General features: G+C 32.3%; 1 protein-coding gene across 7 annotated transcripts in view; it reads left to right on the top strand.

The window, feature by feature from the left end:
- The window catches only part of LOC141449646 (suppressor of cytokine signaling 2-like), an 80125-nt gene that overhangs the window by 32148 nt on the left and 24714 nt on the right, over positions 1–23263 (top strand). The gene's annotated exons all lie outside the window — the stretch shown is intronic.

The following is a 23263-nucleotide window of genomic DNA, read 5'->3' as shown; positions in this document are numbered from 1 at the left end:
ATACATTCTATTTGAAAGCTTTCAAATCGAACAAAAGTTGAAGCCGTTTTTAAAAAAAAATGTCAAAACAAAAAAATCAGGTAGGAAAAGTAATTCAGATTGATAAAACTTTATTCTTAAGGGCAGGTGTTGTTCTAGTGGTCAAGAGCGTGGCTTTGTAAGTGGGAGATCCCCAGTTCGAATCCTTTACGTATGGCTACTTTTTATTTGTCAGAAAAATAAATTTTTGGGAAAACACCGAAGTGATAACACCCATACGCTTTTTACAAGCACAAAGTACAGGCTTACAAAAGATTTAGGCAAATGCAAGTAGTTAGAAGAATAATCATTTAATGAACTGAAGTCACATTTTGAACTGAACACAAAGGATAAATAACTATAAATATTGATTGCACCGTTAATAATTTATTGTCATTTGAAGTTTAAAATAGCTACGAAAAGAAAAGAATTAGGTTACCAATATTCATATTTCTTAATTCATGGTCGCTCTAATTTGTAGTAAATGCTTTATCCATATTAATATATTCACTTGTCACATAAAATCTATTTACTAGAAGTATTTAATTTTAAAATAAAAAAAATTAAATACTTAAAACGATTGATGAGTTGACGGGCAATAAAGTCACAAACAAAAAGTTAATTACAATAAATAAAAATTAATCCAGCTTAGGAAAATAGAATAATAAAGGGCAACATATTTTTAACCTATCACCATTTATCGGAGTATTAAACAATTTATTTATTTAAAAATAAAGTTTTGTCTATTGCCTGTCAGCTATTATTACTGGCAATAAATGAAATAAACCTATTGACATTGACAGCACATGCAAATTACACTGATCAAGTAGTAATTAATTAGTACAAGTAGTAATTGAAGTGTTGATTGGGCTACTTGATCATAATGCGGCCCTAGATACTTATCGCGTTAGCTTTGACAAACTCTCGGATAGTATGATTAGTGTGGCATTGATAAGTGTTGTGTGACTGTTATGAAATGATTGATTCAATAATTTATTTAATTGCTTGAGATCTATTAAATTTGTATCAAAATATGCTAATTTTGTTAGTGGGTGGGGGGAATGATTACTGAATGGAAGTAATTTCTCTAATTAATGAAATTCATTCTCCATAACGAATTGGTTGACTAAGGAATTTTGTTGCATATTATTTATTTATAGTTAGATATGGTTTGTTGATTAATAACTAATTTTCTAGTGAATTAGTTAATAGTTTCTCTTAGATAAGGGGCGTGCGTTTTATTCTAAATCTATTCTTAGAATCCTAGAACTTTCTTTTCTATTCAATTCATTCTTTACAATGGCGCACTAATGAAATCTCTGCACAATGCTGGCTCTTTTAACATTCTCTTGACGTTTTCTAATTTGAGTTAATCTTCATTTTAGAATTAATCTTCTAGTTCTTCGTGCTCATAAGTAAGGGAAGTATTAAGATCGTGTAAAATCCTGTTTCCAGTTTTTACAAGAAAAATCCCAATTTGAGGTACCCAAAAAAGGGATATTTAGAAATGATATGGGGTGATTGTATGAAAAAAAAAAAATCCAAAAAATAAAAATCTCAGATAGAGTTGCAACATATTTTGATTAGATCCCACCTAGGAATCTGACTTTTAAAATTGTAATCCAAATCGATCAGGAAAAGTACCATTTTACTGTGAATAGATTTTTGAAAAAAAAAATCTAGCGGTGTCAAATCGAGAGTCCCTGACACGAGATCAGATGAGGGGAAAAATATATCTGAGGTCTGCAGAGCCATTCCACCAGATCAGTTGCCAGAGCCCATTTCAGTGCTTGCTGCAAGCCAGAGAAGGCACCTTTGAAGACACAGTACATGCAGCACTAGATTAGGGCGATAAGTAAGTTCTCAGCTTATTCATTAGCTCTTCACAACCTCCTACTTCCAAAAGTTTATTGTGTAGTCCAAGAAAATCTGTGTTTTATTCACATATTTAGCATATTTTTCTGATTAATTAAAGAATAACACACAGATCTAAACTCGATAAACGAAAATCCTTTCTTTCAAAATTGGTACCTAAAACTCATTTAAACACATATACCATTTTCTTCTTTTTATTTTATTTTATTATTTATTTATTTATATTTTTGAATATAGTTCTTAATTAATTAATTATTAAATTACACTTTTGCAAAAAATGGTACTGGATTTGATCAATTATATTTTTATGGTAGGTGAATTCCTTTCATAATGCCGACGCTGTTGCAATTAGTCAGCAATTTCTGCGTCAATTTTTAAAATAACCTCTATTCATGGTATACCTTTCGAAAGGTGATTGAATGTAGATGTTTTTCATGAGTAGTGTACGTTTTAAACTTATCCGTATAATATTTTTGAGAAAAATGAAGTCACAGTTTTTGGAAAAAATTTATGTCTTATGTTTGTGCCACTATGTGAAACACTTGAGATTATTATTATTTTGAAATATAAATTATCTTTCTAATGAGCTAATTGAAATCGCGTTAGCTTTAGTAGTTTGAGAAATGTAGGCAACTGTTTTCTAAAAAGTAGTAATACGAGGTGTGTTCAATAAATAAGGTGAATTTTCAAATTTCGCGGGCTACGTACATTCGAATTACGAATGTTTTTTTTTTTATGTTGGTACACTTGTCTCGAACATATTTTCAAAGTTGTAGCTATATAGCATGTTTAGTTTGTATATGAGAGGCATAAATAAGACAAGTGTTTTGCGAGTTCGGCGATTTTCTTCTGTCGAAAAAAATGGATCAACGAAGTTGCATCAAATTTTATGTAAAAAATGGAATTAAGTGCTCAAAAACACTTGAAATGTTGACAGTGGCGTACGGTGAGAGTACTCTGGGTCAAAAAAAGGTTTACAAGTGTTACAAGCTTTTCACAGAAGGTCGAGAAGATGTGAATGACGACGCTCGCCCTGGACGCCCCAGTACTTCAACAACCGATGAAAATGTAAAGAAAATTGTTATGAAGACTCGTCGAATCACAATTAGAGAAGTTGCTGAGGATGTCGGCATATCGGTTGGCACATGTCATGCAATTTTTTCTGAAATTTTGGGCATGAAGCGTGTGGCAGCGAAGTTCGTTCCAAAATTGCTGAATTTTGATAAAAAAAAAAAAAACCGTCGCACGAGCATCGCTCAGGAATTGTTGAATGACATTATCATGCCTCAGCCACCGTATTCACCAGATTTGGCGCCCTGTGACTTTTTCCTGTTCCCAAAATTGAAGAGACCCATGAAAGGACGGCGTTTAGCGACGATTGAGGAGATAAAAACCGAATCGCTGAGAGAGCTCAAGGACATACCAAAAAGTGCATCTCAGAACTGTTTCGAGGATTGGAAAAAACGCTGGCACAAATCTATTATATCTGAGGGGGACTACTTTGAAGGAGACCAAATAAAAATCGATGAATAAATAAATATTTTTTGAGAAAAATGAAAATTCACCTTATTTTTTGAACACACCTCGTATGTACCTTGAAAAAATATTAAAATAAAAATATCTATAAAACGAAGCAGAATCGAGCCATAGTTTATATATAATTTTTTTTTTTGCAAATGGTGCCTAGAATCGCCTCCCGAAGTTTCGTCCACTCCTCTGTGTACACTCTGTATACGCGGTATTTTCACTTTTAATTGACTTAAACTAAATGTGTGTAGCTATATTTAGAATTCTAAGAAAATGAAGTGAAGGAAGCCATTGATTTTATTGAATTCTTTTAAAAGTAAAGTTTTGTGTGATTTTCTGGGAATCTGGAAAAAGCCATTGTTTTAATGGCAAAGTTCTTAAAACTTGAAGACACAAAAATTAATAAGTAATGCACAAAATGTAAATTTGTTAAACATAAATATTATACAAGCAACATAAATCCCTGGAAGTTATTAATTATTATTTCCTCACTCAAACCATTTCGCACAGTTGTCTACCCAATATTGACTAAGGTCCTCACATAAACCCTAAACATAATTCTTGGAACATATCCCCTCTGAATAATTTACTCCACTCGGAGTTGTGGCGAATCTACTCTTCTAGGTATTGCCATGTAAGCTGTGATGGAAACTCATATATTGTCAAGTTGAACGAGCTTTACTAACTTTATATCGAATTTTAGTCAAACCACTTTCATAACGGTATAAAACTTATCATTTTATTCTATAATTTAGTTTAAAACAACAAAAAATTTACTTTATTTTTTTAAAAAAACTCAACAAATATATCTAGCTGGCAAAATGTTACAATAGTTTTACTTATTTCGAAATTTTTTCCTTATAAAATAAGTAATCAAAAATTAAAATGATCTTGTCTGTATTGAGAGCCATCAAATCTAGAAAAATCGTTCGAGATCTTGTTCTCCAACAACTTTGATGTACCCAAATTTCATAATCGAGCAGAGTTCTGTTGTGAACACCACTCCAACTTTCTCTTTGATATACGTGTATGTTCTATAACCTCTAAACTAATAAATTTTCTTCAAAAACCAAACCCTGTTTTGGCTCAAAGTAATACCATTCATTTTAGAAGGAAACGACTCTTCTTCTCAGAAGTAGCCATAATCAAATTTCTGAGAAAAATTTCCCAGTAAAAGTTGTAAATTTGTGTTCCCAAAGTTGTAATAAAACCGTGTGAGCTGTTTGCGGAAAAACAAAAAACAAAATCTTAGAATAAGGAAATTTCTATTCACTTCCTTGTCAGCCGTTTTCCATCCAATTTGGAAATTCAATTTCATATTAGATTCTTAAATTTAACTGGTATCAAGGAGAGGACAATAAACAGAAATAATACTTTTAAAGCAGAGGTCGCCAAAGTGGTCTATATAGACCCCCAGGGGTCTATTTAACAAAAGTAGGGGTCTATCTGAGCCAGGGGGTCGAAGGAAAAACAATTTCGAACCCAATTTAGCGAACCTTGCAAAGAAACACCAGACGCACCCATCTCATTAATTAAGAAGCAATACTGTTTACTTATTTATAATTACTGATTATTTAATAAATATTAAGGTATTTAAATTTCAACATTAAGGTATACTGTAGTTTACTTATTTATAATTACTGATTATAAATAAGTATTAAGGTATTTAAATTTCAACATTAAGGTATAATGTAGTTTACTTATTTATAATTACTTATTATTTAATAAATATTAAGGTATTTAAATTTCAACATTAAGGTATACTGTAGTTTACTTATTTATAATTACTGATTATTTAATAAATATTAAGGTATTTAAATTTCAACATTAAGGTATAATGTAGTTTACTTATTTATAATTACTTATTATTTAATAAATATTAAGGTATTTAAATTTCAACATTAAGGTATACTGTAGTTTACTTATTTATAATTACTGATTATTTAATAAATATTAAGGTATTTAAATTTCAACATTAAGGTATTTTTCATAAAACTATTGTTACACGATGCAAAATTACTTTAATAAATGTTTAAAATAATAAAATAAATATACAAACACACTACCTAATTTCTAATAGATAGTTTTATTTTAATTATCTGAAAATTACTTTTATGGGGGTCGATGGAGATTTCTCAAAAATCATATAAGGGGTCCATGATCCCTAAAAAAGTTTGGCGACCCCTGATTTCAAGGAATGTCTTACCTCTCCCCCTCTCATTCTCTTAGAACTGTCCTTAATCGAATTTACCTGGAATTATAGTACAAATAGAAGTTATCGATCGATTGTGTGAATAAGTTAAAATGAAATCGTTGAAAACTAAATTTTGTTACCATTGACTTCAAACGCAGTTCTACAAAGTTTACGAGTAACATTTTCTTCAGGAAATTCGATTACGTCAGAGTAGTGGTAACAGGAAGTCGTGTGAGTTGTTCGCATCATATTTTTCTCCCTTTAATGTGAGAGTATTTTTATGAATCTTAACTATTCAGGGAAAGATTTTTTATTTTTTCTTCGTGATTTTTAAAGATTGATAATGGAATTTTAATATTCTCTATTTTTTAATAGTATTTTTTGTCGCTCGGCTTGCAAGAAGAATTTTAGCTTAAAGCTGGGAATTATTCCTTCTGAGAAAAGTGAATAATTAATTCTCCATCCAACTCTTCGCGCAAGTCGCCTCTATTGTGAATATTTATTATGATCCGTAAGCAGAGAATTTTCAAACATATAATATTAGATTTTTTGCAATTAGATTTAAATAAACAATTTACTCACTCCAGTACCACAACCAATCAGATGTGAGAACACCCGGACGATTTTCTAAAGATTCTAACTCATATTCGAATCATACTTAAATTTTTACTGACTCGTACATTAATACTGAAATGTAACCTGCCAGGAAAACCTGCTAAAACCCTTCCTTAAAACTCTACTAAAGGAGTGTTTTGGTTAAATTTTATAGATATTTGTGAATGTATTGTTGAAATTTACAAGTTAATTTTAGGAGTTGTTTTTCAATTTAATTTAAATAAAAACAAATAAAAATTTAATGAAAGTGGCACGAACTGTGATTTTCTTAAAATGTAAAAAATGGAATCTCACATTTCATTCTAATTAATATTAAAAACGTGAGGCAATGCATGTAAATATAGAGAGTGATTACACTCCAAAGGCGAGCCTAACCCCATCAATGAGTTAATCGGATTTCATTTAAACAAATTAATAAATAACAAAAAGATTTACACTTGTAAAATTATTACACCTAGTTTTCTTTTGTTTTAGAAAATTGTACGAAATAGGGAGGGAATTTCGGGTTCGAATCCAGCTGCTAGTCCTTAGATTTTCTCTTCCTAGAAGCTTCTTACAGCTCATTGTAGTTTGTTGTCTGTAACGAATATTGTCCGGAGGCCGGCTGTGCATTGAAAAAAAAAGCTCCTGGCGCCAATAACTTCAGATGTTGACGCGCCTTAAATGATTAAAAAAAATATAATAATTAAAAAAAAAGATACGAAATATTTTGGTGAAAAGCTCGAACTGTGGGAAAAACCAATAATTACAAATTCCGTTTGACCAATTTTGACTAAATCCTCCTCATTGTAGCATTCTCTTTTGGCCTCTAAGCGAAATGAAATTTCTGCGGTTTTGCCTTTGTTGAGATATACACTCATTAATGAGAAAGACCAATATCACTTTTTGGAGCATTCATATAACTTCAAAATGGATATTTACTGTAAAAACAAACATAAAATCACAAATCTGCAAGATTGAATACGAAATCGTTTACTATTTAATACAAATTTACGAATCTTAAACTTTAATTTAATAAAGTTTGTTCGGAATGCTTGATTTGGGAGACGTCATTATTTATATCTTTATTTCCTCCGTCTGAAGTTTTAGATTAGTTACTATTTTGGTTTTTATCAGTGATAATAATTTCAACAAACATCTCTCCAAATCTTTATTGAAAATCTTTCAAATAAATTGCTTTCAAAGCAACTGAATTCATAGACAAAACGAATATAGAACTATAAACTTCTACTTTCAAGCAGTGGATAATGTTTCCATTCTGTGAAAGACAGACAAAGCTATATTTTTTTTGTGGGACTGTACAGTTTTATTAGCAATAAAGTATAAAGAGAATATTTTGTTCCTTTGCTAGACTAGAGGAGCTCCAACTTCTCTTTCCTCCTTTCGCTTCTCTGGGTATTACTTTTAATGTCTGTTTTGTTTTATATATGTGCACAACGGAGTAGATATAAATTAATTCTTCTAACTTTATATTATCAAGAGACTAAACTTTAAGCACAGTAGGCCCCGTCTTAAGTTCATAAAATCACAATCCTTATTTTAAAGAATTATTGGAAACAATTATAAATCATTATTCTATATTTTAAAAACGAGGTAAAGTAGGACATAACCAGTCGGATTGCAGCTGCAAATAGGTGCCTATGGACATTAAGCCCGATCCTCCGAAAAAGGGACATTTGGAGAAATGCCAAACTCACCATTTACAAGACCATTATCAAACCAGTCCTATTATATGGCTCAGAAACATGGACGCTAACCTCAGCGGAAGAAAGTACGCTGAACTGCTGGGAGAGAAAGATATTGAGAAGGATTTATGGCCCGGTGGTGGAGAATGGTACTTATAGATGTAGGAAAAATGCTGAGCTGAGGGAGTTTTTTAAGGAGGCGAACATTGTAAAGAGCATTAAGCTGGGAAGACTACGCTGGTTGGGGCACCTCCACAGAATGGACCAAGGTAGAGCACCTCGCATCGCCTATGAAAGGCATCCAGGAGGCAGAAGGCCTAGAGAGAGGCCAAGACTAAGATGGTTGAACAAGGTGGAGGAGGACCTCTCCAAGTTAAATGCGGGAGGATGGAGAAGGAAAGCGAGTGATAGAACGGCTTGGAGTGATTTGTTGAAGGAGGCCAAGGCCCTACAAGGGCTGTAGAGCCATGGAGTAAGTAAGTATTCTAGATTTTGAATTTATGTAAAAACACTTTTTTTCCCCCATTGTACTACAATTAAAAAATACACTGAGAGGCAAACAAAGTGGCCACCCTTCAGTATGTGTACTGATTTCCAATCAGTTTATTATTAACTCTCCACATATGTACTTTTAGAATAAATAACAGGCCACTTGTAACATACTTAGGAATAATAAAAGTGAATAATAACAAGTGGTATTTAAAAAAAAGAAAAAATTATTAAGTAATTTGAAATTAACAAAATGTTAATTTTCCAATTAAAAGGGCGTGTTTCCGCCTCTTGCGTTTATTAGGGCTTGCATTCGACGGGGCATTGACCTGATAGGATTTTGAATAATTTCCTGAGGGATATTTTCATATTCTTCCGTTAGTGCAATCCTTAACTCCTGAAGCGAATCTGCTAATGTTGGACGTCTCTTAATTCATCTTGACAACTCATCCCATAGATTTGCAATAGGCTTTAGATTTGGACTACATGCTGGGCCCACTCTAAACATCGGATTGAAGCGGGAAACAATCTTTGCTGCATGGGGCCGTGCATTATCGTGCTTAAACGAAAATTCCTCGCCAACGTTTGGTACAAATGGGACAACAGCCTCCGAAAGAATGTCGTCTATGTAGCCAGCAGCTGTTACAGAGGACCACTCTATAAAAATTAATTCAATCCGAGCTTCAAATTAATCCTGGTCCAAACCACATCATTGTGCATTTTAAGGATTAGAGATCAAAGTTTGCAAAAACACACGACGTACTAGTGATTTGTTCGTGTTATTATTTTTGATTTTTTCCATATTTCTTTATTACCCTATTTTGAATTTCCTTATCATTTCTTTAAGCTACCATACGTTTAACAACAATGCGTGCTAAAAATATTTTTGCAACAACGAAATGGTTAAATACATTTTTTTTAAAGGTGGCCACTTTTTATCCCGCTCAGTGTAGATAATATTTTAGTAATGTCGTATTTTTACAGGCGGGCTTTTCCCCTATACAACTATCAAATTTAGGTGTCGTGAATGGATAAATTCTTATATTAACCGTTAAATAAAATCCAAGGCCTAGGACCCATGATGGCGAACCTTTGACACGCGTGTTAGAGGCGACACGCCAACTTTTTTTGGGGGGGGGTGACACGCATCTATAGAGACAAAAAAATTATTGTGTATAATTTAAAATAATTTAGCGAGTACTTTGAAGAGCACAAGTTATTTACTGAGAATAAGGATCTGGCAAACTTTCTTTAGATTAATAGATCATAAAGTGGGTCATTTTAATAAATCTTCATTTTTTACTGCGATTGCAAATATCAAGAATATATCGATATTTCTATAAGTGACTCCCTGCGCCACTAACCGCTCTGCCATCACATTGTCCCAACACTACCAACCGACCATACAGTACCTGCCACAAAGTAACCTCCCTTTGAATGGAATACCAGTCTACCGGTTCCACGAATGAAAAAAAGAGGAAGTTTTTAGTAGCCCAAGGATTTGAATGTGAACAGGTTCGTGACGTATATTTAGATACATCACTTAAATTTGAAAATTGTTCTCAGGGGAAATTGGTCCTTTGATAGCTTTTACGTATCACAGATGTTCAACAAATAATACTAATTTGAAAAAATGTGTACGTAGCTTTGCGGGATGAGATTATCTCACCAGTTTTATCATCCCCTCCATCCCAACAATTGTAATGGAGAAACGAGACCATTTATTCATCAATCATTTTAATAAGATAACTAATCACGCTGGTCCTTCAACCGAAATATCCGCTCATTTTTATCTTATGCATTATCTAAAGGCAACTACTTAAACCCTCTTAGCTCTTAAGATCTCTAAGAAATGGAAATTTGGGTGTAAAATCGGGAACTTAATGAACTGCTAGAATTTATTTTTATCATATTTCTTCGAAATAATTGATTTAACCTTCATGAAGTCTTATCAGTCGAAATGAAATTGATATCAATAAATTTCCTAGAATTTCCATGGGAGGCCATCAATCACTGTTGTTTTGCATGTTATTCAACATTTCATTTGTTATCCAACTTCTTTATTGTCTTACATTATTGTTCCTCAATTAATTTATTATACATATAAGTAAAAAATTAAAAAAATAATTCGTATTTTAATAAGTACCTACTATAATAAATTTTAAACACTTTTTGAATTTTTTTATTTGAATTAATAATAAATATTCAACTTTGATCACATCTCTGGCTTAGTTTTTATTTAACAATTGCCTTGGGGACCAGGACTCCGCCTCCTTGACCCCAATAATAGTAATTATTATTGATTTGTGAGCTCATGTTAACTTTTTCTATATTGTTTTCTAGGATTTTTTAATTCCTGCAATAAATGTAATCATCAATAATAGTATAAAAGTGGAGGAGCGAATTTTAATTGTAGTATGCGAATTGCGGGTGACCATTCTTCGTCATTGTACGACACTAAAAGTCTCCGTGCCTGGTAAGGTCTAAGAAAGGAACTAATCTATCTCTAATCTATTCTATCTCTCATCCTCCCAGAAATGCATTTTTTTCTGTTTTTTCCGGAAAAGTTCTTCTAAACAGTAGTTGTGTGAATATGTTTTCAATCAGTGAACAAATTTTAAAGGCAAACAATCTTAACTCAACCTACAAAACTATAAGACTCTTTATACCTGTTGTTACAGCGACCTATTTTGGGATCGACTAAACGTTCCAATTCTTTACGCATCCAGACTTTACAATCAAAAATACTACGAAAACTCCTGAACGCTCCATTCTATATTTCTAACCTCACCATTCATAATGACCTCAAAATTCCCTTTTCATTAACGATCTTACAAAAAAAGTCGTTTTGTTAAAATTTCATTCCTTTACAGCAGCTCATCTTAATCCTTTAATTGAACACTTATCTTCTTCCTCATTGCCAGGTAATCCTCCAAGGAGATTGAAGAGAAGATGGCCCTCGCGATCTACTCTCCTCATAAGAGCAGTATAATGAAGTGTTGCCACTGGGTGCCTTCTCCGACCTGTATTGTTTTATCTTATATCACATTTGCTTGTTGCAACGACCGTTGCAGTCGCTAATTTCAATAAAAGATTAAAGCAATAAACAAAATAATAATTATAATTAATTTACTCTTATTTATATTACTTATATTTAATATCGCTAATTATAATTGATTTATTTACGATGTAAATTTATTATAATTTATTCTTTTACTTATTATTTAGTATTTAAACAGCATAGATGACGTGTACACCATCTTCTTCCACTGCATTCGTCTCGCAACGTTATGATTTAAATCTTTAGTCTATTCCTAATCCTTCCTAATATTTTTCTGCGAACGACAATTTTAAATTTCCATTAATATATTGCATTTTATCAAATTTGTTAGTGAATTTATTTAAAATAAAACGTTTTATCAACCATTCTAAGAAAGCTTTAGTGTCAATGATATTTTATCAGTGATATAATAAGCCGTATAGTAATATAACTTCTTATCAGTGACATAAGTGTTGATGATAACATACCTTCCCCAGGAGATTAGCCCCCTATTACACACGTCAGGAATTCCTGCATATTTATTAGCCATATTTTTTAAAATAGAATATTATATAATATTGTTCTAAGATAATTTCAATGTAAAAGAGTACATTTTTTTTTTAATTTCTTCTTACTTTTCTAAAACAAATAATTTGAGTTGAATTTAGAGTAAGAAATCTTACCATTTTATCTATTTCCTAGTTTTATATGAAATTCAAAAAATTGCCTAAAATGCTAGCTAATATGTTATAGTTATTTCATGTTAAGTGTTTTCTTGGCAACCGCTTTTGCTGTGTAGCCAATTTATTTCTTGACATTAACTTCAACTACAAAAGTAATGTTAGGTAACGCCTATTTGTTAGGCCCGCTTTACGTCCAACTACCTAATTAGTAGGTTGTGGACAATAGACCACTAGCACTATACTATGTAAGATATAGTTCTCATATTAACTACAGTCGAACCTCTCAATAACGTTCTCAATGGAAAATCAAGTTAAATGAAACAAAATCTCAAAATATTACTTTTACTCTCCGCCGCATCACTCTTCCTCCGATCTTCTATGACTCAATTCCAATTCCTCCAGCCAATGTTGTCCGTTATCTTGGGCTTTATTTAGACAAAAGACTGACTTGGAACCCTCACACACGACTTAAACGAACTGAAGTTAACAGGCGTTATTGACTACTTAAATGACTACTAGACCAACGTTCAAAACTTTCTGGGTAACTTCTCCCCTCAATTTGCGAGTTTGTAGTGGTGTCAGTTATTATCATTGTTACTTATAGCGTATCTGCGCTGGTGTAACTTAAATAAATTTTAATAAAATAAAATTTTGGCTGTAATTTAGAAAACAACTTGCTTAAAATGTCTAGTGTGTTCCTGTATATTCTTTTGTCTAATTTACTTTTATAATGTGATGTGATGTATACTTAAAAGTGGTGTTTAAGTAGGGTTACCATATATTTTTTACGCCAAACCGGGACAGTCAGGTAAAAATAAATAAATAGTATAATTTGTTATACTTTTTTCATTGTTAATAAAGTATAACTTACACTTTTATGAATATTTTGCTATTACAAATTATTAATATTATTGAGTGCCACAAAACTGAACGTATATCGTAAAAAATCACAAAAAAATGTAGGTATTAAATATAAAAATATAATAAAATGCACTTGCATATTAATAGTAGTAATATATGTGTATTATTTACTTGTACAAGAGTATTTCTCAGAAGATTGTACTTTTTTAGAAAGTTTTCGTCATTTCTAATTAAGTCATAAAATTTACTACATTTCAAATTTAGATTAGTTTTACAAAATAATAAGGCACCAACGTTACACTCGAGCAAACGATTTCTTTATATTTAACAAATATTAAATCTTTTTTTGTAACCTTTAAAAACCGGGACACATTTAACAACCTGCTGGGACAAGTGCTTAAAATCGGGACAGTCCAGGCCAAATCGGGACGTATGGTAACCCTGTTTAACCATGTTTAAGCGTCATTTGAATACATAAACTTGTCGTAACTCTATTATATACTATCGTAAATTGTTTTATGTATTTGTAATATATTATAACCTTACTTTCTTACATTTTTCTTTTCTTTAAATAAAAAGTGTAGCATTATACACGTTACATGAACTCCCTAAATCGGTAAGAAATTTAATAAAATAATTTGGCACATTAGATGAAAAGCCACGTTGCACATTCCACGTTGGTGATATAATTACATTCATATTTGTTGGTGACGGTTTCTGATAAAACTTTTTTGTTGATTGACATTAACTGTGTGCCTTTGTTGACTTTATATTTTGGCCTTAACTGTCAACACGATATGGAGTATTTACTCGTACTGCTAGAAAACAAAGAGGTTTTATTAAATTTTTGAATCATTATTTGTTTTGGAGAATAACTTCATCACTTTGTTTCTTCGCATGAGCGATTTAGAAACCCGCGCCCACTGCATTGTTGCACTCCTCGCGAGTTTCTCATACACAGGATATCATTGTTAGCATAATTACTTTTCAAAATAACGGAAGAGATTTTTACTTCCGCACGTTACACACACAGTGAACGCACGATAATGAACTATTAGGAATTTTTCAATTCACTGTTATCTTTGTAATTATGTTTAACTACCCGGAACGATTTCATAGAATTCCATATCAATTTTCTGTTTTTTTTTAGTATCTTCGTCCTTGTTGATAATTAGCTTTGTACCAACATGAATGTTGGTAATTATATGCACCCCCAGGCTCAATTCCTGCCCGCCCCTTTCCATTCTACACCGACGGAGTACAAGACTGATTGATACGAGGGTCGTTTGAAAAGTCCGTGCAAAAATAAAAACTACTTAATTTTTTGGGGGTAAACCTTTTTTATTTTTCAACATAGTCTCCTTTTAGGCTTATACACTTCGTCCAACGCTGCTCTAGTTTGTTGATCCCTTCCGAATAATAGGATTTGTCCAAGTCTGAAAAATAGCCATTCGTTTCTGCAATCACTTTCTCGTTTGAATAAAATCTTTTTCCCGCCAGCCATTTCTTCATATTGGGGAACAAATAGTAGTCCGAGGGAGCCAAGTCTGGAGAATAGGGGGGATGTGAAATGAGTTGGAACCCTATTTCCCATTAATTTTGCGACCACAACTGCTGAGGTGTGAGCTGGTGCGTTGTCGTGATGGAAAAGGACTTTTTTTGTGGGCCAATCGTGGGCGTTTTTCTTGCAGCTCGGTTTTCAAACGGTCCAATAACGATGAATAATATGCAACTGTAATAGTTTTACCCTTTTCCAGATAGTCGATGAGGATTATTCCTTGCGAATCCCAAAAGACAGTCGCCATAATCTTTCCGGCCGAAGGAACGGTCTTCGCCTTTTTTTGGCGCAGATTCCCTCTTGGTAACCCCTTGTTTAGATTGTTCTTTGGTCTCAGGAGTGGTGATGTATCCATGTTTCATCCACAGTGACGAAACGACGCTTAAAGTCCTGCGGATTCTTCTGGAACAGCTGCAAACCGTCCTTGCAACACTTCACACGATTTCGTTTTTGGTCAAGCGTGAGCAATCGCGGCACCCATCTTGCGGATAGCTTTGTCATGTCCAAATGTTGATGCAAAATATTATGTACCGGTTCATTCGAGATGCCCACAGCACTAGCAATCTCACGCCACCTTCACTCTTCTGTCATCCATCACCTTATCATGGATTTTATCAATGATTTCTGGAGTAGGGCGTCCAGAACGTTCAGCGTCACTTGTGCCCATATGGCCACTCCGAAAATTTTGAAACCACTTATAAACTGTTCTAATCGAAGGTGCAGAGTCACCATAATGTTTATCAAGCTTCTCTTTAGTCTCCTGAGGCGTTTTGCCTTTCATAAAGTAGTGTTTAATCAACACACGAAATTCTTTTTCGTCCATTTTTTGAAAATCACTCGACTTCCTCGATTCAAACGAATGCCAAACACAAAGAAATAGACCGATCTGGCTGAAACTTGGTGTGTGTTCTTCCAAGAGATGCTACTAACTAAACATAACCTCGATACGCGCCAGTAGTGCTATCTCTCTGACTTTGCACTGACTTTTCAAACGACCCTCGTTATGTTTTGGTAACCTGAAACCTTAGAACCTTGCCCTCTGTAGAATACTTGTTTTGGTGGATTTTGTTTTAATGAACTGTTAAGTTGTTTATGTTTACATTGGCTCTAATTCTGTCTTGTTAACCTGAGAGCATTATATTACACAAATATTAAAATAACTTACTCCTCTTTTATTAATTATTCGATAGTTTTCCAATTAATTTTCTTTATTGCTCGCTAATTAAAGGTGAAAAACTATTGTTTTATTGATTTAAATTTATTTTATTAAAATTGTAGGCGCCACGATAGCCGAGCGGTTTAACGTGAGACCTGCAAAGTTAATATGTATTGTGGTACTAGGTTCGATTCTTCGGTCTTAGGCCTTGGATTTTATTTAATGGTTAATAAAAGAAATTTACTGTAAAGTATGTTTGCTAGTCGCCTCCGTCCACGACACCTAATTTGGTAGTTGGACGTGAAGCCACGCCTGAAAAAAAATAGGCAATTACTTTACTTTATTTTTTTTATATTAATAGTGAAACTTTCATTCATTATGGAAAATTAAAATTATACGAACTATTTTGAGCAATTTTAATTAATAAACATCATTGTCACCACATTTGTCAAGGAAAAGACAATAAAACTAATGACAAATATTAGAAAATAGTGCTAATTGTTATCTTCTGTTAGCTGGAAATATGTTTTATCTATTCCTTGAATAGTAAATAAATAATTTTACCATAATTATTATTATTTTTTTTTCATTTGAATTTTCTACAGTCACCAGGTTTTTATTTTTAAACTATATCTAGTTCGTATTTAAGTTAATTTACATTTAATTTACAAGTAGCTCATTCCTATTGGTTTAGTAGCTTCGTTCAAGTTTTGGTAAAAAGCAGTTTTTCTTTTTAGATTAAATTTTCAACATTTCTTAACTGATAAGTGTTGTGTGTTACGAGGAACCACTGTCCAGAGGCGGGTAGTGTGCGAACAAATGTGGGCGCCAATAAACTACCAGATTGATGTTGATGCGCCAAAGATTAAAAAAAAAATTATATAAATAAAAACCTTATTTATGTTTTCGTGGTGATTATTTCCGGAAATTATATGAACCAGTTTTTTACCCATCTTGTTGTCCATGTGAGATATTGAAAAGTTCTTGTTTTGCAAAGTTCACTGTAAATTACAAACAGAAAAATGAATTGAAATGATGATAAAACTTCACCAAGATCAAATGCTCGCCAATCTGAATTTATTTTATTTTATTTTTTTAAATAGAAGATTATTTTTCTGGCTACAGTTTTAGTAACTTGTTGCTTTTGGCACTGAAAATACTCATTATTGGAATATTACTTGGCAATTAATAATAATTTCAATAATGAACCTGTTAGAATGTCTAAACGTTTTTGGTTGCCAGTATTTTGTCTGTGTTTTAGTTATATACATATACAGGGTGTTCATTTTAAGACGGCTCAAATGCATTTCATGCTTAAACGGTTGAGTTGAGCCAAAAATGGTAGAGGAAAAATTTGTTGTCCATCACCTCTAGTTTCAGAATATGTGACTTGATTTTAGATTCCTGCCCGCATACGCGGCTGACGCGCGACCAAAAGTGAGGGTTCGCTGTTAACCCCCATTTTCATATACACAGTTTTAAAGAGTATAAATAGTTATGAAAGAAACCGGAAACCGCAATTCGATATCTTCAAAATTAAAGGTGCTAGGCCATTTCAAAATCTGGTATTTATTAGTCATATTTCAATTTTTTAACTTGTTATCAAAGAGAAAGAAGAGCACGCGATAGGTCATTTTTATGTATTTTTTCATCCCCTTTCTACTAAAAATATTGCCAAGGCACAGTACATGCTTCACAAGTTGAGTAAAGTGCATTATTTGGTAAATTAAGGAATAAGTTTGATCCTTTACATGAAAGATATTGATCACTTAAATATGTGGCAGGAGGTTTCCAATTTTTTTGGTAATTAAACGCAACTCTCCCAAAATTACCAAATAATTATTAAACCTTCTTGTTTGTAACAGATGTAAAATTATTTTTTACCCATTTTGTATGCTTGGGAACATCTAAAGCTCTTAACATTTGATTTTTCTTAGAAAAATCACTCGGAAAACGACTTATTTCCCGATATTAAGAAAAATACTAGCTTTACTGCCTTGGCAATATTTTTAGTAGAAAGGGGATGAAAAAATTCATAAAAATGACCTATCACGTGCTCTTCTTTCTCTTTGATAACAAGTTAAAAAAATGAAATATGATTAATAAATACCAGATTTTGAAATGGCCTAGCACCTTTAATTTTAAAGATATTGAATTGTGGTTTCCGGTTTCTTTCATAACTTTTTATACTCTTTAAAACTGTGTAAATGAAAATGGGGGTCAACTGCGAACCTTCACTTTTGGTCGCGCGTCGATCGCGTATGCGGGCAGGAATCTAAAATCAAGTCACATATTCTGAAACTAGAGGTGACGTGTAACAAATTTTTCCTCTACCATTTTTTGCTCAGATTAACCGTTTAAGCATGAAATGCGTTTTAGCCGTCTTAAAATGAACACCCTGTATAAAAAAAATGAAACTTCTGATTCTTTTTTGATTTAAATGAATAAGCTGGTTTTTAAGAATGAAACCTGAATTCGGACAGCTTCGGTTCCTTGACGTATTTTTAACTTTTGCAGACAGTTCAACTGAGGCTAGGGCATCCTGATTAATGTCGTGTGATCTATAAACGCACTCTTTTCAGATTTAATGCGGATAATCACTGTATCTGCTGCAATTTAGGTGCCCCAGACACTTTATATCATTTTCTGTTGGTGTGTCCATCATTTAGATCTGCCAGGAACGAATATTCATCAGAATTCGTTTCTCATTCGTTATTACCTTTTTTCCATTTGTTTCTCTTGATAAACATTTTCAAAAGACGCTTCTCATTCGTTATTACCTTTTTTCCATTAGTTTCTCTTGATAAACATTTTCAAAAGACGCTTCTCATTCGTTATTACCTTTTTTCCATTTGTTTCTCTTGATAAACATTTTCAAAAGACGCTTCTCATTCGTTATTACCTTTTTTCCATTAGTTTCTCTTGATAAACATTTTCAAAAGACGCTTCTCATTCGTTATTACCTTTTTTCCATTTGTTTCTCTTGATAAACATTTTCAAAAGACGCTTCTCATTCGTTATTACCTTTTTTCCATTAGTTTCTCTTGATAAACATTTTCAAAAGACGCTTCTCATTCGTTATTACCTTTTTTCCATTTGTTTCTCTTGATAAACATTTTCAAAAGACGCTTCTCATTCGTTATTACCTTTTTTCCATTAGTTTCTCTTGATAAACATTTTCAAAAGACGCTTCTCATTCGTTATTACCTTTTTTCCATTTGTTTCTCTTGATAAACATTTTCAAAAGACGCTTCTCATTCGTTATTACCTTTTTTCCATTAGTTTCTCTTGATAAACATTTTCAAAAGACGCTTCTCATTCGTTATTACCTTTTTTCCATTTGTTTCTCTTGATAAACATTTTCAAAAGACGCTTCTCATTCGTTATTACCTTTTTTCCATTAGTTTCTCTTGATAAACATTTTCAAAAGACGCTTCTCATTCGTTATTACCTTTTTTCCATTTGTTTCTCTTGATAAACATTTTCAAAAGACGCTTCTCATTCGTTATTACCTTTTTTCCATTAGTTTCTCTTGATAAACATTTTCAAAAGACGCTTCTCATTCGTTATTACCTTTTTTCCATTTGTTTCTCTTGATAAACATTTTCAAAAGACGCTTCTCATTCGTTATTACCTTTTTTCCATTAGTTTCTCTTGATAAACATTTTCAAAAGACGCTTCTCATTCGTTATTACCTTTTTTCCATTTGTTTCTCTTGATAAACATTTTCAAAAGACGCTTCTCATTCGTTATTACCTTTTTTCCATTTGTTTCTCTTGATAAACATTTTCAAAAGACGCTTCTCATTCGTTATTACCTTTTTTCCATTAGTTTCTCTTGATAAACATTTTCGAAAGACGCTTCTCATTCGTTATTACCTTTTTTCCATTTGTTTCTCTTGATAAACATTTTCAAAAGACGCTTCTCATTCGTTATTACCTTTTTTCCATTAGTTTCTCTTGATAAACATTTTCAAAAGATGCTTCTCATTCGTTATTACCTTTTTTCCATTAGTTTCTCTTGATAAACATTTTCAAAAGACGCTTCTCATTCGTTATTACCTTTTTTCCATTAGTTTCTCTTGATAAACATTTTCAAAAGATGCTTCTCATTCGTTATTACCTTTTTTCCATTAGTTTCTCTTGATAAACATTTTCAAAAGACGCTTCTCATTCGTTATTACCTTTTTTCCATTAGTTTCTCTTGATAAACATTTTCAAAAGATGCTTCTCATTCGTTATTACCTTTTTTCCATTAGTTTCTCTTGATAAACATTTTCAAAAGACGCTTCTCATTCGTTATTACCTTTTTTCCATTTGTTTCTCTTGATAAACATTTTCAAAAGACGCTTCTCATTCGTTTTTACATTTTTTCCATTTGTTTCTCTTGATAAACATTTTCAAAAGACGCTTCTCATTCGTTATTACCTTTTTTCCATTAGTTTCTCTTGATAAACATTTTCAAAAGATGCTTCTCATTCGTTTTTACATTTTTTCCATTTGTTTCTCTTGATAAACATTTTCAAAAGACGCTTCTCATTCGTTATTACCTTTTTTCCATTAGTTTCTCTTGATAAACATTTTCAAAAGACGCTTCTCATTCGTTATTACCTTTTTTCCATTTGTTTCTCTTGATAAACATTTTCAAAAGATGCTTCTCATTCGTTTTTACGTTTTTTCCATTTGTTTCTCTTGATAAACATTTTCAAAAGACGCTTCTCATTCGTTATTACCTTTTTTCCATTAGTTTCTCTTGATAAACATTTTCGAAAGATGCTTCTCATTCGTTATTACCTTTTTTCCATTAGTTTCTCTTGATAAACATTTTCAAAAGATGCTTCTCATTCGTTATTACCTTTTTTTTCTATTATCTCTTTATTGATATAGAGATTAAATATTTGAAAATATATTCCAAATAAGGAGAAAATCGTTGAGGTGGAACCCGTCACCTTTATTGCTCAAATTTTGTGGTCTGCAGCGATTTTTCCGTATAATTTTAAGTTTCAAAAGACTTTCATTGCGTAAATTGTGGTTAGAGAAGGGCCAATATTAGAATTCATTAATCATTTTTTTACAAGGTCATAATTTGTGGATTTCTGTTCGAGTTTTGTGATTCATTCCTGATCTTTTTGCTAAAAATTTTAGTTTGAAGAAAGAAATTAATGACTGATACATACCTAACTACATTTTGTGCGTGTTTTAAAATATTAATGAACATTTATATTAGTTCTAGAAATGTGAAATATATTGGACACAGTTGGCTGGAGTGGAATGGATTCTTCGAAGTTTTTTCTTCTTTTGGATTTTGACTTTTTCGTTTCTTATTGGTTTAATATTATTAGTCAAATGATATTGTTCAATTTCCTGTACAAATAAGCGGATACTGAATGTTTGTTTTCGCCTTGATTTATTTACTTTAAAATCTTTGGAACAAGGAAATCTATTTATATTATCTAACTTCTACTGAATAGATTTCTACGCTCCAATGTGTTTTTAATAAGAATCAACTTTGCTATTCAAATTGTGAATTGGAACGTTATCAGCTTGACGACAGAAGAGAAGGCTTTTTCCTATTAGAGGCGACTCCTTTTTTTTTCTTTTAGAATTATTGTTTTCACTAGGCATATTTATTTTGTGCCTAAATGTTGACTGAGTTCGAACAACTATAAATAGTAGTAATTACCTATTTTTTTTCAGGCGGACTTTACGTCCAACTACCAAATTAGGAGTCGTGGACGGTGGCGACTAGCACACGTACTTTACTGTAAATTTCTTTTATTAACCTTTTAAATAAAATCCAAGTCCTAAGACCGGGAATCGAACCCAAGTACCACAATACATAACATATTAGCTTTGCAGTTCTCGCCTCTTAACCGCTCGGCTGCGGTGGCGCCTGAACAACTATAAATAAATCGACCGTGTTTTCGAAAGATTTTTTAATTCATCATTTCCAAACGATCAGGAAGTTTTATCAATAACAATTTAATTCAGAATGAATCAATTTTAATGTTTAACAATGATTTTTGGCCTTTTTTAATCAATAACTGTTTATATTTATGGAAACTGGGTCTTCAATCTGGATACATTAATCTCGTTGGTGTAACCTCCATTCTAATGAAAGTTTTGATTTGTTCTAAATGCTTGTTTTCATCTTGTTGAATAATATTTTCCCTAAATTTTTCATTCAATTCTATTGATTTAATATAATAATTGACTTACAGTCCAAAAATTCTTTGACTTGCATTCTTCATTGTTCCCACAATACACAAAGAAAATCTATTTTTCTAACCTATAGCCCAGAGGCTGTTATTGGTGAATAACAAAATATAATTACCTACAGACCCAAATCGTTAATAGAATAAAAAAAATACACTAGTTGTTCAGTGTGTGCAATGGGAGAGAAACCTTGTCGACCTGTCTGTGACGTGGATGTCGTCTCCTTTGGCTACTTCTAAGAAACCACTTGTTCTTATAACTCCAAGAAGGAAGGAGTGGGTCGTCCGTCCGCTTTCTACCAGGAGTGGGGATAAAAGAAACAAGACAAAGAATAAAAATAAAAAGCAAGAACCTTTTGTAAGTCTGCTTTCTAGGAAGTTGGCTTGATGTTGGTTGTCGAACATTTTCTGAAAGGTCTTTACTTGGATAATATTATTGCCTCTAGAAGAAGCAAGAAACCGTTCCCGCCCGCCAGTCCGTGTCCAAGGTTCATGGAGCTCTATACGGAGAAATGGTGCTCGCGCGCCGAACAGATGTTTTACACAACTAAGCTTTTTTTTAGTTTTTTTTTTTTTTTTTTTTAGTTTTTTTAAATTCTCTTTAATCGTCAAACTTACATTAAATTATTTTGTTACAAACCTTCCAGCATCAGTTTCTTCATCTCTTCTTAGATGTTTATATAAATACAAACAGTTAGTAGTTCCCTTCGTAATAGTTTAATATAAAGTAATTAACAGTTAAATAATATGGATTTATTAGGCGCCACGATAGCCGAGCGGTTAGAGGCGAGACCTGCGAAGCTAATATGTATTGTGGTACTGGGTTCGATTCCCGGTCTTAAGCCTTGGATTTTATTTAATGATTAATAAAAGAAATTTACAGTAAAGTATGTTTGCTAGTCGCCTCCGTCCACGACACCTAATTGGTAGTTGGACGTTAAGCCCCGCCTGAAAAAATAGGCGATTACTTTACTTTACTTTACTTTAATATGGATTTATTTTTGCTAGCATTCGATCAGTAAATAAATCATCTCTACTTTTTTCTTCAACGTTTCGACAAATTTATTACCTCCTTCAGGGCCTGGATTGCAACATTATAGGTACTGACAACATGTTTTAGACAAATATTCAGTCAATTTTAGGACCGATACATTAAACCTATATATTTTAATTATTATCAAATGAACCGTTTTTAATAGTACCTTTTAATAAAATTGTGTAATCGATAAATTTAATGTAAAAACTTTTGCAAATTTTTTTGTACATATAATTATTTTTTTAAAATCTTTTATTGGAATTTACCACTGCAACGGTTGTTGCAACAAGCAAATATGGTACCTGATAAAAA

This window comes from Rhodnius prolixus, unplaced genomic scaffold, assembly GCF_049639745.1.
Source record: "Rhodnius prolixus isolate KJV_2025 unplaced genomic scaffold, Rpr scaffold_2, whole genome shotgun sequence".
NCBI classification, from domain to species: domain Eukaryota; kingdom Metazoa; phylum Arthropoda; class Insecta; order Hemiptera; family Reduviidae; genus Rhodnius; species Rhodnius prolixus.
Note: the sequence above shows the minus strand (reverse complement) of the source record. Positions and strands in the feature narration are given on the sequence as shown.